This window comes from Mus pahari, chromosome 13 (genome assembly GCF_900095145.1).
Source record: "Mus pahari chromosome 13, PAHARI_EIJ_v1.1, whole genome shotgun sequence".
Lineage (NCBI taxonomy): Eukaryota > Metazoa > Chordata > Mammalia > Rodentia > Muridae > Mus > Mus pahari.
The window spans coordinates 65,427,955-65,439,545 of record NC_034602.1 but is presented as its reverse complement, the minus strand read 5'-3'; the positions used below and the strand labels follow the sequence as shown (position 1 = coordinate 65,439,545).

General features: G+C 45.8%; 1 pseudogene; it reads right to left on the bottom strand.

Annotated features, from left to right (window-relative positions):
* Positions 1-10,774: 10,774 nt before the first annotated feature.
* Positions 10,775-11,272, bottom strand: LOC110331036 (annotated as a pseudogene).
* Positions 11,273-11,591: the final 319 nt, after the last annotated feature.

The following is an 11,591-nucleotide window of genomic DNA, read 5'->3' as shown; positions in this document are numbered from 1 at the left end:
GAGGGAGGGAGGGAGGGAGGGAGGGAGGGAGGGGGAGGGAAAACAAGCTAGTGCATGTTTGTTTGCTTGTTTGTTTGAGACAGAATCTCATTCTGTCTCCTAAAATGACCTTGAATTTACAGCAATCCTGTCCTCCTGCTGCCTCTGAGTGCTGGGATTTCGTGGGTGACTACCATGCCTGGCTTAAACGTATTTTTATTTTCTTTTGGTTAGGGATGTTCTGTTTGTGCTGGGGATTGAACCTAAGGCCTCTGCTCTGCCACTACAGGTCTGGACTTTTTTTCTTCTTTGTGGTGGTGTTGTCTTTGTGTTTTGGTTTGTTTTGGATTGGGGAGGAGATTGTTTGGGGGTTTGTTGGGTTTTGTCTGTTGTTGTTTTAAACAGAGTCTCTCAAAGTGACCAGGTTGGACTCTCCGCTCCAGCCTCCCGAATGCTGGGATCACAAGTATGCACCAGCATGATGGAAAAACAAAACAAAACAAAAAACCATTTATATCGAACAGACAAAGCCACAGATAAGAAGGCAGATGTGGAATTTACTAAGGGCTGTGACTGAGGCTGACTATAGCCCCGGAAGGAGCCCAGAGCAGAGGTTTACATCAGGCTTGGCATGAATCTGGGGACAGGGCAAGGCCCCTTCTTTATGTGACATCTTTTTAAACTATGCCTTCAAAATTCAGCTCCACAGCATTTCTCAGAGTCCGCCCTCCCGGCTGGGGCAGCTCCACAGCGGTTCTGCTCCTCTCTGTAGCTTTTATCTGTACAACCGCCATCTCTAAACCACTGGGAACAATGTGGCTGTCAGGAGTATTCGTTCCAGGTCAGGCAGTGGTGGCTGGAGTCCATCTGCTGTTTACTGCTGTGAGTCCTCACTAAGTCCTCTGTCCACAGGTTCATCCTCTGCAGAAACCTGACACTGTGTGAGTAAACACATCAGTGACTGCACACAGCTCAACCCATTGCTCAGACCATGCTCAGCCCGCAGCTCAGCTCACCGCTCAGCCCATGCTCAGCCCACACTCAGCCCACCACTCTGCACACACTCTTCTGTTGTACTGGGACCCACCTTGTTTCTTTTGCTAAATAAAAATTCCAGGAGGGGATTGTTTCCCAAGAGGCCCCTACACTAAGGGCATAGATATCAAAATGGAGGGCCAGGGATGGAGGCCCGTAACTGTAACCCTGGCACTGAGAGAACAGAGGCAGGAAGATGTCAAGTTTAAGGTCAGCCTGAACTATAGAGAAACTGTATCTTAAAAGAAGGCAGGGAGCTGGGTGGTGGTGGTGCACACCTTTAATCCCAGCACTCGGGAGGCAGAGGCAGGCAGATTTCTGAGTTCTAGGCTAGCCTGGTCTACAAAGTGGTCAGCCCTGTTCACTCCGTCCCTGCTTGCTCAGGCCCAAAGATTTATTATTATACATAAGCACACTGTAGCTGACTTCAGACACACCAGAAGAAGGTGTCAGATCTCATTATGGGTGGTTGTGAGTCACCATGTAGTTGCTGGGATTTGAACTCAGGACCTTCGGAAGAGCAGTCAGTGCTCTTACCCAGTGAGACATCTCTCCAGCCCAGGACTGTGACTTCTAAGCAACAGGTCTACCCTTTGTGTAGTTTCCATGTTCTTCTCCCTTTCTCTCTGTCTACAAAGCCAGTTTCCTCTGCTTGGCTCCTTGGAAATTTTATTTCATGAAATAATATGGTGTTCAGGGGCTGGCGAGATGGCTCAGTGCTTAAGAGAACCGACTGTTCTTCCGAAGGTCCTGAGTTCAAATCCCAGCAACCATATGGTGNCTCACAACCATCCATAACGAAATCTGATGCCCTCTTCTGGAGTGTCTGAAGACAGCACAGTGTACTTACATATAATAAATAAATAAATTGGGCTGGTGAGATGGTTCAGTGGGTAAGAGCACCCGACTGCTCTTCCAAAGGTGCAGAGTTCAAATCCCAGCAACCACAGGGTGGCTCACAACCATCCTTAACAAGATTTGACTCCCTCTTCTGGAGTCTCTGAGGACAGCTACAGTGTACTTACATATAATAAATAAATAAATCTTAAAAAATAAATTAATTAATTAATTAATTAATCTAAAAAAAATGGTGTTCATTTCTATCATGAAAATTAAAGCCAGTAACAGGTGGCAGCAGCCAGCAATAATCCAAAAAGTAGAAGCAGGAGGATCAGATGTTCAAGGTTATCCTTGGCTACATAGTTCAAAGTCGGGTCGGATCACATGAAACCACGTCTTTAAAAAGACAGGAAGCAGAGCCAGCAAGAGGGCTCAGCATCTAAAAGTGCTCGATGCCAAGCCTGACCCGAATTCAATCTGAGGAACATACGAGGCTGTAGGAGAGAATCTACTCCCTGGAGCTGTCCTGGGACCGCCATGAATAGACCCTGTGTGTGCACGCACTCACATACATGCTCTCACACACATACACACTCACGAACATGCTTTTTAAAAAATCTAGAAGCCAATTAACACCTTTAAGGCCAGGGAGATGTGGTACGGGCCTTTAATCCCAACACTTGGGATGGGAAAGCAAGGAGAATCAGGAGTTGCAAATCATCCTCTGCTACACAGGGAGTGTAAGGCCGTCTCGGATGTGTGAGACAAGCCTTGGTTCAAAAGAAGGCAAGCAAGAACATCTTTAGACTAAAGTATTAGAATTCTATTCTTTGGCAACCTGCCTGGTATTCATCTCCATATGCTGTGGACGGGCTCCAACCATTCTCTGCCCACACCGTGTCTAATGTCGCTCTCCCACATGCTTCAGGTAAAATGATAATGCTTGCTGAGTTCATGAGGGTCTATAAGATGTGGTATGACTCTTGTGGGGTTATTTAAAAAGTGGGATGCCTGTAATCCTAATACTTAAGATGTCGGGGCAAGAGGCTCAGTAGTTCAAGGCATTTGAACTACTATACATCAAGTGGGAGGCTAACTTGGGCTACATGAGAACCTGCCTCAAAAGCAAAATTAAAATTTAAGTTGAAAACTGCTTGGAGAGAGTCATAGGCATCAAATGTTTATTTAGATATAAGGGATGGTCAGTGGTGATATCTAATACCGCTAAATGCAGGAACTTAGCTGTGCACCTTGTCTCACTCTCACTTAAAACTACAAAGTACTTTCATATTTTTGCAAGAAATCTGAAAAAAATGGGAGGGGGCATATGTCTGTTTTTTATAAGACCAGAAAGAAAGCAGTTAAATGAAATTAAATGCTTACGTTATCTGAATGCAGCAGACTTTGATCATGGACCATTTCGAAGCCACTGCTTTCAGCGAGCCTGCGGGGAGTGGTGTGGCTTTGTGTCTCTTGGTGTTAGAATTCTACAATTAGCACGGAGGGAGATCCCTTTGAACCTTCACAATGGGACATTTCTTCACCACCCTAGAGAGTGCACGTACACAGTTGCCATTGGCTATGTCGTTAGCTTATATCATACAGGTTAGACCATAATTAAAATAATTATTATTTGTATAGCGCCAGAGACATCCACTACTTGAGTCGTAATCACAGCAGTTAAGAGACAGAAAACAGCAATTAAATAATCCAGTCAACCCCAGCGAACACGCATCAGCCAAGATCCCAGCAGAGACGAGCCGAGAATGAATTTCTAGTAAAAATAAGTCAGAATCAGAGCCATATTTTCTTTACTTTTTTTCCCTAGGCAGAATCTCACTATGCTTTTCTGAGTGGCTTCAAACTTACTATGTAGACCAGGCTGGCGTTGAGCTCACAGAGATCTGCCTGCCTCTGTCTCCTGAATGTTGTTGGATCAAAGGCATGATCCTCCATGTCCAACCTAATTATGTCTTTATACCTCTGTGTGTGTGTGTGTGTGTGTGTGTGTGTGTGTGTGTGTGTGTGTGNGAGAGAGAGAGAGAGAGAGAGAGAGAGAGAGAGAGAGAGAGTGAGTTTTGGCACAGCACATGTGTAGAGGTCAAAGAACAGCTTGTAGGTAACTCATTCTCTTTCCACCATTCTCCAGGATGGAACTTGCTGTCCCTGAGCCATCTCAACAGTCCTCATATTTGGTTTTCTGGGTGACTTTTCTCTCCTCCTTTCACCCTCACCCCTATTTTTGTTGTTCTTTTGTTTTGCGATGGGGTCTCAAGTATCACAATCTATCCTAACCTCTACCTTCCCTTCCTACTACCAGCTCTTGTTTCAGAAACCAGGTCTTCTTCAGCCTCGAGACCTAGTCTGCTTTCTGTTGCTGTGATAAATACCATAACCAAAAGCAAGCAGGGAAAGCGGGCTTCATTCTGCTTACACATTCCAGTCGTATAGGCCATCATTGAGGGAAGTTGGGGAATTAGCTCAAGCAGGCAGAGTCAGGAACCATGAAGGGGAGATGCTCACTGGCTTGTTCCCCATGGCTCATCTTCTTATTTAACTTGAGCCCACCTCTAGGAGTAGCACTGCCCACAATGGGCTGGACTCTCCCATATCAATCACTCATCAAAGAAAAGTCCCCATAGACATACCCACAGATCAATCTGCCTGAGTGCTTGGATTAGCCTGTGCACCACACCTGGAGAGAGTGTACATTTTAATGGGTACGAGGCAGAAAGGTCTACCTGGAATGACAGGGTCACATGGGCTTTGTGAAACCTCAGAGTCTGACCCCACTGACATACCATACCTCCTCTAGCAAGAACATTCTCGTTCAAACCACCACAGGAGGCTCAACTAAGTTTTCTTCTTTCTGTTTGACTCTAGTTTGTGTCAATTTTACAAAAATAAACCATCACGTCCAGACCCACCTGAGCATAGAGTCTCCCTTAATTACAGTTTGAGACCCCGCACAGTGCTGCATGTTTCCCATGCCTGCGTTGATTGGCCATTTGATCTCCATGATTCCTGCCCCTTGGTGGAAAGAAAGATCTGGAAGAATGAGCAGTCCCTTCCTTCAAGGGGCTCCCAGTCCCTAGCACCTCCCTCAATAGACTTCCAGTAAGAGTGACCTGTGTGTTTAAAGGCCTGACTTATATATTATGTGAAACAATAATGACCAGCGTTTGTGAAACTCTTATCTCCTACAAGACGTGGCTGGGTACTCTGTGCATGCCATTGGTTTAATCTCCCTCATCCCTACCCCTGAAGCCAGCTGCCAGGTAATCATGATACAGAGAGAAGGAAAATGATCAAGACCTGAAGAGGTGAAGCCACCTCAGCTCAAACACCCTCTGCCCTCCTTAGGCCCGCCCCTTCCTGTCAACCTCAGGCTAGCACTTTTAGGGTGGGAAGAATTCGTGAGATCCCGGGGTTCGCAGATAGGGGCCCCAATCTTCAATGCTTGGGAGAGAGGCCTCGGTCCCAGACCTGGATGGCCCCGCTGTCGTTGCCACCTCTACTCTATTCTCTGCCCTTGCTGTAGTCTTTTTCTGTTTTTTAAAACCCACAATCCTGTCTGTGGAATGTTCTAGAAGCTACTGTCTGTAGAATGTATCTGTGTGGACTGTGATGTTGCGACCTCACAGAATGCTCACTGTAGGTTTTTTGCTTGTTTTGTTTTGTTTTGTTTCTCCTCTTCCTCAAGGGAGAGGAATCGTTTCTACACATCACAGGCTGAGGAATGTGTTCCTGGAGCCTGGGCAGTGCTGTGGGAACTGTTTCCCAGGGCAGACACATGCTGAAAGGTGATGGCCAATATGGCGGTAAGGGTAAGCAGGCCTTTAAAGGATTTTTAACCTGGGGACTCTGCCTTTGTGAATAGATTAATGTTCAGACCTGGCCTGAGAAGCTGAGACAGGGTTGTCTTAGTTAGGATTTTACTGCTGTGAACAGACACCATGACCAAGGCAACTCTTGTAAGGACAACATTTCACTGGTACTGGCTTACAGGTTCAGAGGTTCAGTCAATGATCATCAAGGTGGGAACATGGCAGAATCCAGGCAGGCATGGTGCAGGAGGAGCTGAGAGTTCTACATCTTCATCTGAAAGTGACTAGTGGAAGACTGACTTCCAGGTGGCTAAGATGAGGATCTTAAAGCCCATGCCTACAGTGACTCCAACAAGGCCACATCTACTCTGACAGGGTCACACCTTATAATAGTGCCACTCCCTGGGCCAAGCATATACAAACCATAACACAGGGGAAATCACAAGTTCAAAGCCAAGCAGGCTACATGGCTAGACCTTGGTCTATCCCCCACCCACCCTAAACCCCAGTAGTTACAGAGAGCATGGCAGTGTTCCCTCTTCTTCATTCCTCCCTATCTTTCCATCCACTCCCTTGCTATGACTTCTTGATTCACTTTTACTTTTGGAGACAGAATTTTGTTATGTAGCTTACTCTGACTTTGAACTCACAGTGATCCTCCTGTCTCCACTGAGAATACAGGTATGTGGTGCCATGCCCAGGCAGAATGTTTGTTTGTTTTTTAAGACAGGGTTTCTCTGTGTAGCCCTGGCTGTCATGAAACTCCATCTGTAGACCAGGCTGGCCTTGAACTCAGAGATCCACCTGCCTCTGCCTCCCAATTGCTGGGTTTAAAGTCATGCACCACCACTGCCCAGCTCAGAAGAGTCTTCGGACCCTATAACGTTATTGCCTCTTCTTGCTGAGGGGACAGAAAGGAAAATGAGTGACCCAGCTGCCATCAGGGCACGAGCTTGTTCGGAACTGTGCTTTGGTCAATGGCATTGCAAACCTTCAACAAGGATCCAATGAAGGCATCTTCAGGGAGTCAGTGGAAGACTACAAAGGCCAGGCCTCCTCTAGCACATCCTGGCATCAGTCATCCTGGCATCTGATCATTATCCTGTCTTGAGCTCTCCAAGCCTAGACAGGTCAGATAAAATAATCTTCACGAGGGTCACTGAAATGGCTCAGAAGGTAAAGGTGTGTGCCCCTAAGCCGGACTACCTGACTTCAATCCCCGGGACCCATAAAATATAGAGGATGAACTCTCACAAGCTGTCCATTATCTACTGTTCTCTACACAATCACACATACACACTCACTCACACACACACACACACACACACACACATCCACACCACATACTATATGCATATACCACATACATATAATTAATCAATAAATATAAAAAGTATTTTGAAGTACCAGAAAAGTTACATCTGAATGATGTTTCTTTAGGGGGGAAAAAACGATCCTAAATAAATATTTGAAAAGAAAGGCTAAGATTTTCCCCCACAGATTTTATAACCATTGGGTTCCCTTTCTTTTATATAGCCTGTGTTTTTAATAAGATCCTCTTGGAGCCTGTCTGTAAAAGATTATTATATTCTTTAAGGTCTTCATAAATCCTGTTTCTTGGCCACATGACTGTAGCTTTGGCCCCAGAAGTCCTTTTCCCCATCTCCAAGGAACCTAATGATGTCATTCAGCCATGTAGGCCAGGACTTCATCCTGTTACCCCTGCCCCACCCATCAGCTGACGTGTCGGGAGGAAGGGACAGGGAGACTTGGAAGGCAGAACCCAGGACGGACACGTGCCAACTGAACATCTTCCAGGAGTATTTGAAACAGTCTTTTTACACTGACAAGTGCCTTGGGTTTCTTAATGAGCGCATGCAGCCAAACCCCAGATCCACATCGGAAGGAAAGAGTGTCTGTACCGCAGGCCTGCTCTGAGGAGGAGGCAGAAAGGATTCCAGCCAGGCTGGGAATGTGCAGGAAAGCTGGCTTTGGCAGCCTATGCTCAGACCACCGGGAGAGGTGACCTGCATCTCTCCAGCCTCTTGAGAGTTCTCAGGCCACCTTAGGTAGCTTTCATGCAAAAACACCGTTAGGGTGAAGGAAAATGTAACCCAAAATCTCCTAGCAGAGGAGACATAAAGAATAATATTTTCCCCATGGCTGCACTAAGGATTCACACACACACAACCTCAAACTTGATACTATTATGGAAAATTACAAGTTAGCTATATTTTGCTAGGCAATTCTGACTTTCCCAACACTTGGCAGGCAGAAACAGTCAGATCTCTGTGGATTCAAGGCCAGCTTGGTCTAGAAGGTGAACTCTAGGACAGCTAGAACTACACAGAGACTCTGCTTCTTAGGATAGATAGATAGATAGATAGATAGATAGATAGATAGATAGATAGATAGATAGATAGATAGATAGATAGATAGATAGATATGAATTTATAAATGAACAGTGTCTTAGGGTTTATATTCCTGCACAAACATCATGACCAAGAAGCAAGTTGGGGAGGAAAGGGTTTATTCAGCTTACACTTCCACATTGCTGTTCATCACTGAAGGAAGTCAAGACTGGAACTCAAGCAGGTCAGGAAGCAGGAGCTGATGCAGAGGCCATGGAGGGATGTTTCTTACTGGTTTGCTTCCCCTGGCTTGCTCAGCTTGCTCTCTTATAGGACCCAAGAGATGGTACCACCCACAAGGGGCCCTTTCCACTTGATCACTAATTGAGAAAATGCCTTACAACTGGATCTCGTGGAGGCACTTCCCCAGCTGAACCTCCTTTCTCTGTGATAACTCCAGCCTGTGTCAACTTGACACAAAATTAGCCAGTACAAATGGATAGTTAAATAAGTAGATGAATGAATGAATGAATAGCAAATATAAAAAATGGATCTCTTGGGGCTGGTGAGATGGCTCAGTGGGTAAGAGCACCCGACTGCTCTTCCGAAGGTCATGAGTTCAAATCCCAGCAACCACATGGTGGCTCATAACCATCCGTAACAAGATCTGACGCCCTCTTCTGGAGTGTCTGAAGACAGCTACAGTGTACTTACATATAATAAAAAAATAAAATCTTAAAAAAAAAAAAAAAAAAAAAATGGATCTCTTGAGTTTGAAGCCAGCCTGATCTCCAGGCTACCAAGGCTATGTACTGAGACAGCTAAGAGCAAGTGCCACTCATTCAGAGAACTTGAACTTTCTCTGGGCAGCTCTAATTATTGTAACTTCAGTTCCAGGGTATCTGAAGCCTCTGGCCTTAGAAGTCACTTATGTTCAGATACACATACCCCCAACAGACACACAGTGCACATTCCCACAGAGACACACAATACACATACCCCCAACAGACACACAGTACACATACCCCCAACAGACACACACACATACACATAATTTAAAACAAATCTTTATACATACACACACATATATATATATATATATATATATATATGCCACTCTTAAATACACACACACACACACACACACACACATACTACATATACATATACTGGAATTTTAATCACCTGGGAGAGGAAATTGGACCATCAGGTTTTCTCATCAAAGCAGCTGATGTAGAAACACCTGCCTACCACCAAGGTGACCACAGAGCACCCGGCATCCCTTCCCATTCAGTGCCCCTCAACCCTTAGAGAAGCCTGACTTTATCACTATCCCCACTGGCCAGTGGGGCAAACAGCTCCATTCTTGGGGTGGGTATTGTTGATGCTCTGCGTGGTGGTCAGATTTGATTGACAACTTCATACACCTAGAATCACCTGGGGAAACAGTCTCAGGAGGGACTGTCTAGATCACATCAATCTGAAACTTGGACTTGTGAATTAACTAAACCCCTTCTTCCTTAAGCAGCTGTTTTTCTGGTACTTTATTGCAGCAGCGGGAAGGAAGCTGGGCACCCCTGTTCTCAGTCTTCATTGTCATTTTTGTTTGGCTTTGCTTTTGTGGGTATTTGTTTGTTTGTTTGTTTGAGAGATAGGGCCTCAGCTAGCTAGGCTGCCCTCAAATTTGCTAAATATCAAGGATAGACTTGAACCCCTGAACCTCCTGTGTCTACCTCCCAGGTGCTGAGATCGAGGCATGCCCTACCATGTGAGAAGATCAAACCCAGGGCTTCATGCAGGCTGGGTAGCATTCTACCAATCAACCTAGCTGTGCCCCCAGCCCCTACTTGTATTCTGTAAAAGCCTGAAACTTACTACTATGTAATCCCTGGGCTTCAAACTTATGACCATCCCCCTGCATCAGCTTCCCAAATGCTGGGATTAAAGGCATGCGCTTCTACCCCAGCCACCCTTGTTTGTTTTTATTTATTTATTTGCTTATTTTGTTGTTTTGTCTCTTAGATAATGGCTGTCCATCTGAGCCTCCTCTCTCCTTTTCCAAGGTGACTTTGTTTCTCGATTCCCCGAAGACACAAGGAAGGACTGAAGAAGTTCTGCCCAGGTAACAGAAGCCAAGCCTTACTGGCACAGTTGCAATGTCTTCAAAATGTAGCGATGACAGTCTGATGCTCAGAGCAGCTTCCAGGGCTCATCAAGATCCCTGGCAGCTAGAGGTCTGGAGACCCCAGACAGAGTCTCACTATGAAGCCCTGGCTGTCCTAGAACTTGCTCTGTAGACCAGGCTGTCTTCGAACTCAGAGATCTGTCTGCCTCAGCCTCCCAAGCTCTGGGATTTACAAATAAAAACCAGCAGCACCAGCGTTTTGTTTCATTGGCACATGGTCTCACTAGGAAGCTCTGGCTGGCCTCAAACTCACACAAGATCAGCCTGCCTCTGCCTCCGAGTACAGGGACTAAAGGCTTGAGCCACCAGGCCTGGCTTTAATGTTATTGTTTGTTTGTTTTTGGTTTGTTTTTGGTTTTTCGAGACAGGGTTTCTCTGTATAGCTCCGGCTGTCCTGGAACTTACTTTGTAAACCAGGCTGGCCTCGAACTCAAAAATCTGCCTGCCTCTGCCTCCTGAGTGCTGGGATTAAAGGCGTGCGCCACCACGCCCGGCTTTTTGGGTTTTGTTTTTGTTTGTTTGTTTGTTTGTTTTAGAGTTAAAGACAGATCTTTATTTCAAACTCTGATCTACCACACTAGCGTTTCCCACCAACTCTGGGGGCAGAGACCTTCACAGGCTTCACAATCTTTTGTTTAGGTGCTGCCTTTGTGGGGGCCTTGGCAGCAGCCATTGCTGTCTTCTTTGATGCCTGCTTTGCCTTTTTTGCTTCCTTGGCAGCCCTGATAGCCTACTCTCGTTGGGCTTTCCTAACTTCTGGTTTCTGATTCCTCTTGGCCATTATATCAGCAAGAGACACACCAGTGATGGCTCCTTGGAATTTGACTGCAGGGCAGGTTCTTTTCTTTTGAATTTCTTCCGACTGCCCTTTCTTGTGTTTTCTTCTGTAGAGGACGGTCCAGTTTATCTGCCGAGGATTCCTTTTGGAAAGGAATGCGGACTCACATTTTGCATTAAGAAACTGGAAAACCTTCCCGTCAGTCCTGGCGTAGTGCTGCCCGTGTCCCGGGTAGATCTTGTACCCGCTGAAACTGCACAGCTCGACCTTCATGGTGATAGATCACGCATCACGCCCGGCTTTTTTTTTTTTTTTTGGTTTTTCGAGACAGGGTTTCTCTGTGTAGCCCTGGCTGTCCTGGAACTCACTCTGTAGACCAGGCTGGCCTGGAACTCAGAAATCCGCCTGCCTCTGCCTCCACGCCCAGCTTTTTAATGTTATTTTTAAATGTCATGTGTTCAGTGCAACACAATTCTAGCTTCCTAAACACCTGCTGGTCCCCTTGGGGCTTATTATTTGTTAACAGTGAAATAAACTAAGAAATTAAGGTGTGTTTGAGACATTGTTGGTAATCTCATCCATTTAGGGCCCTGTTA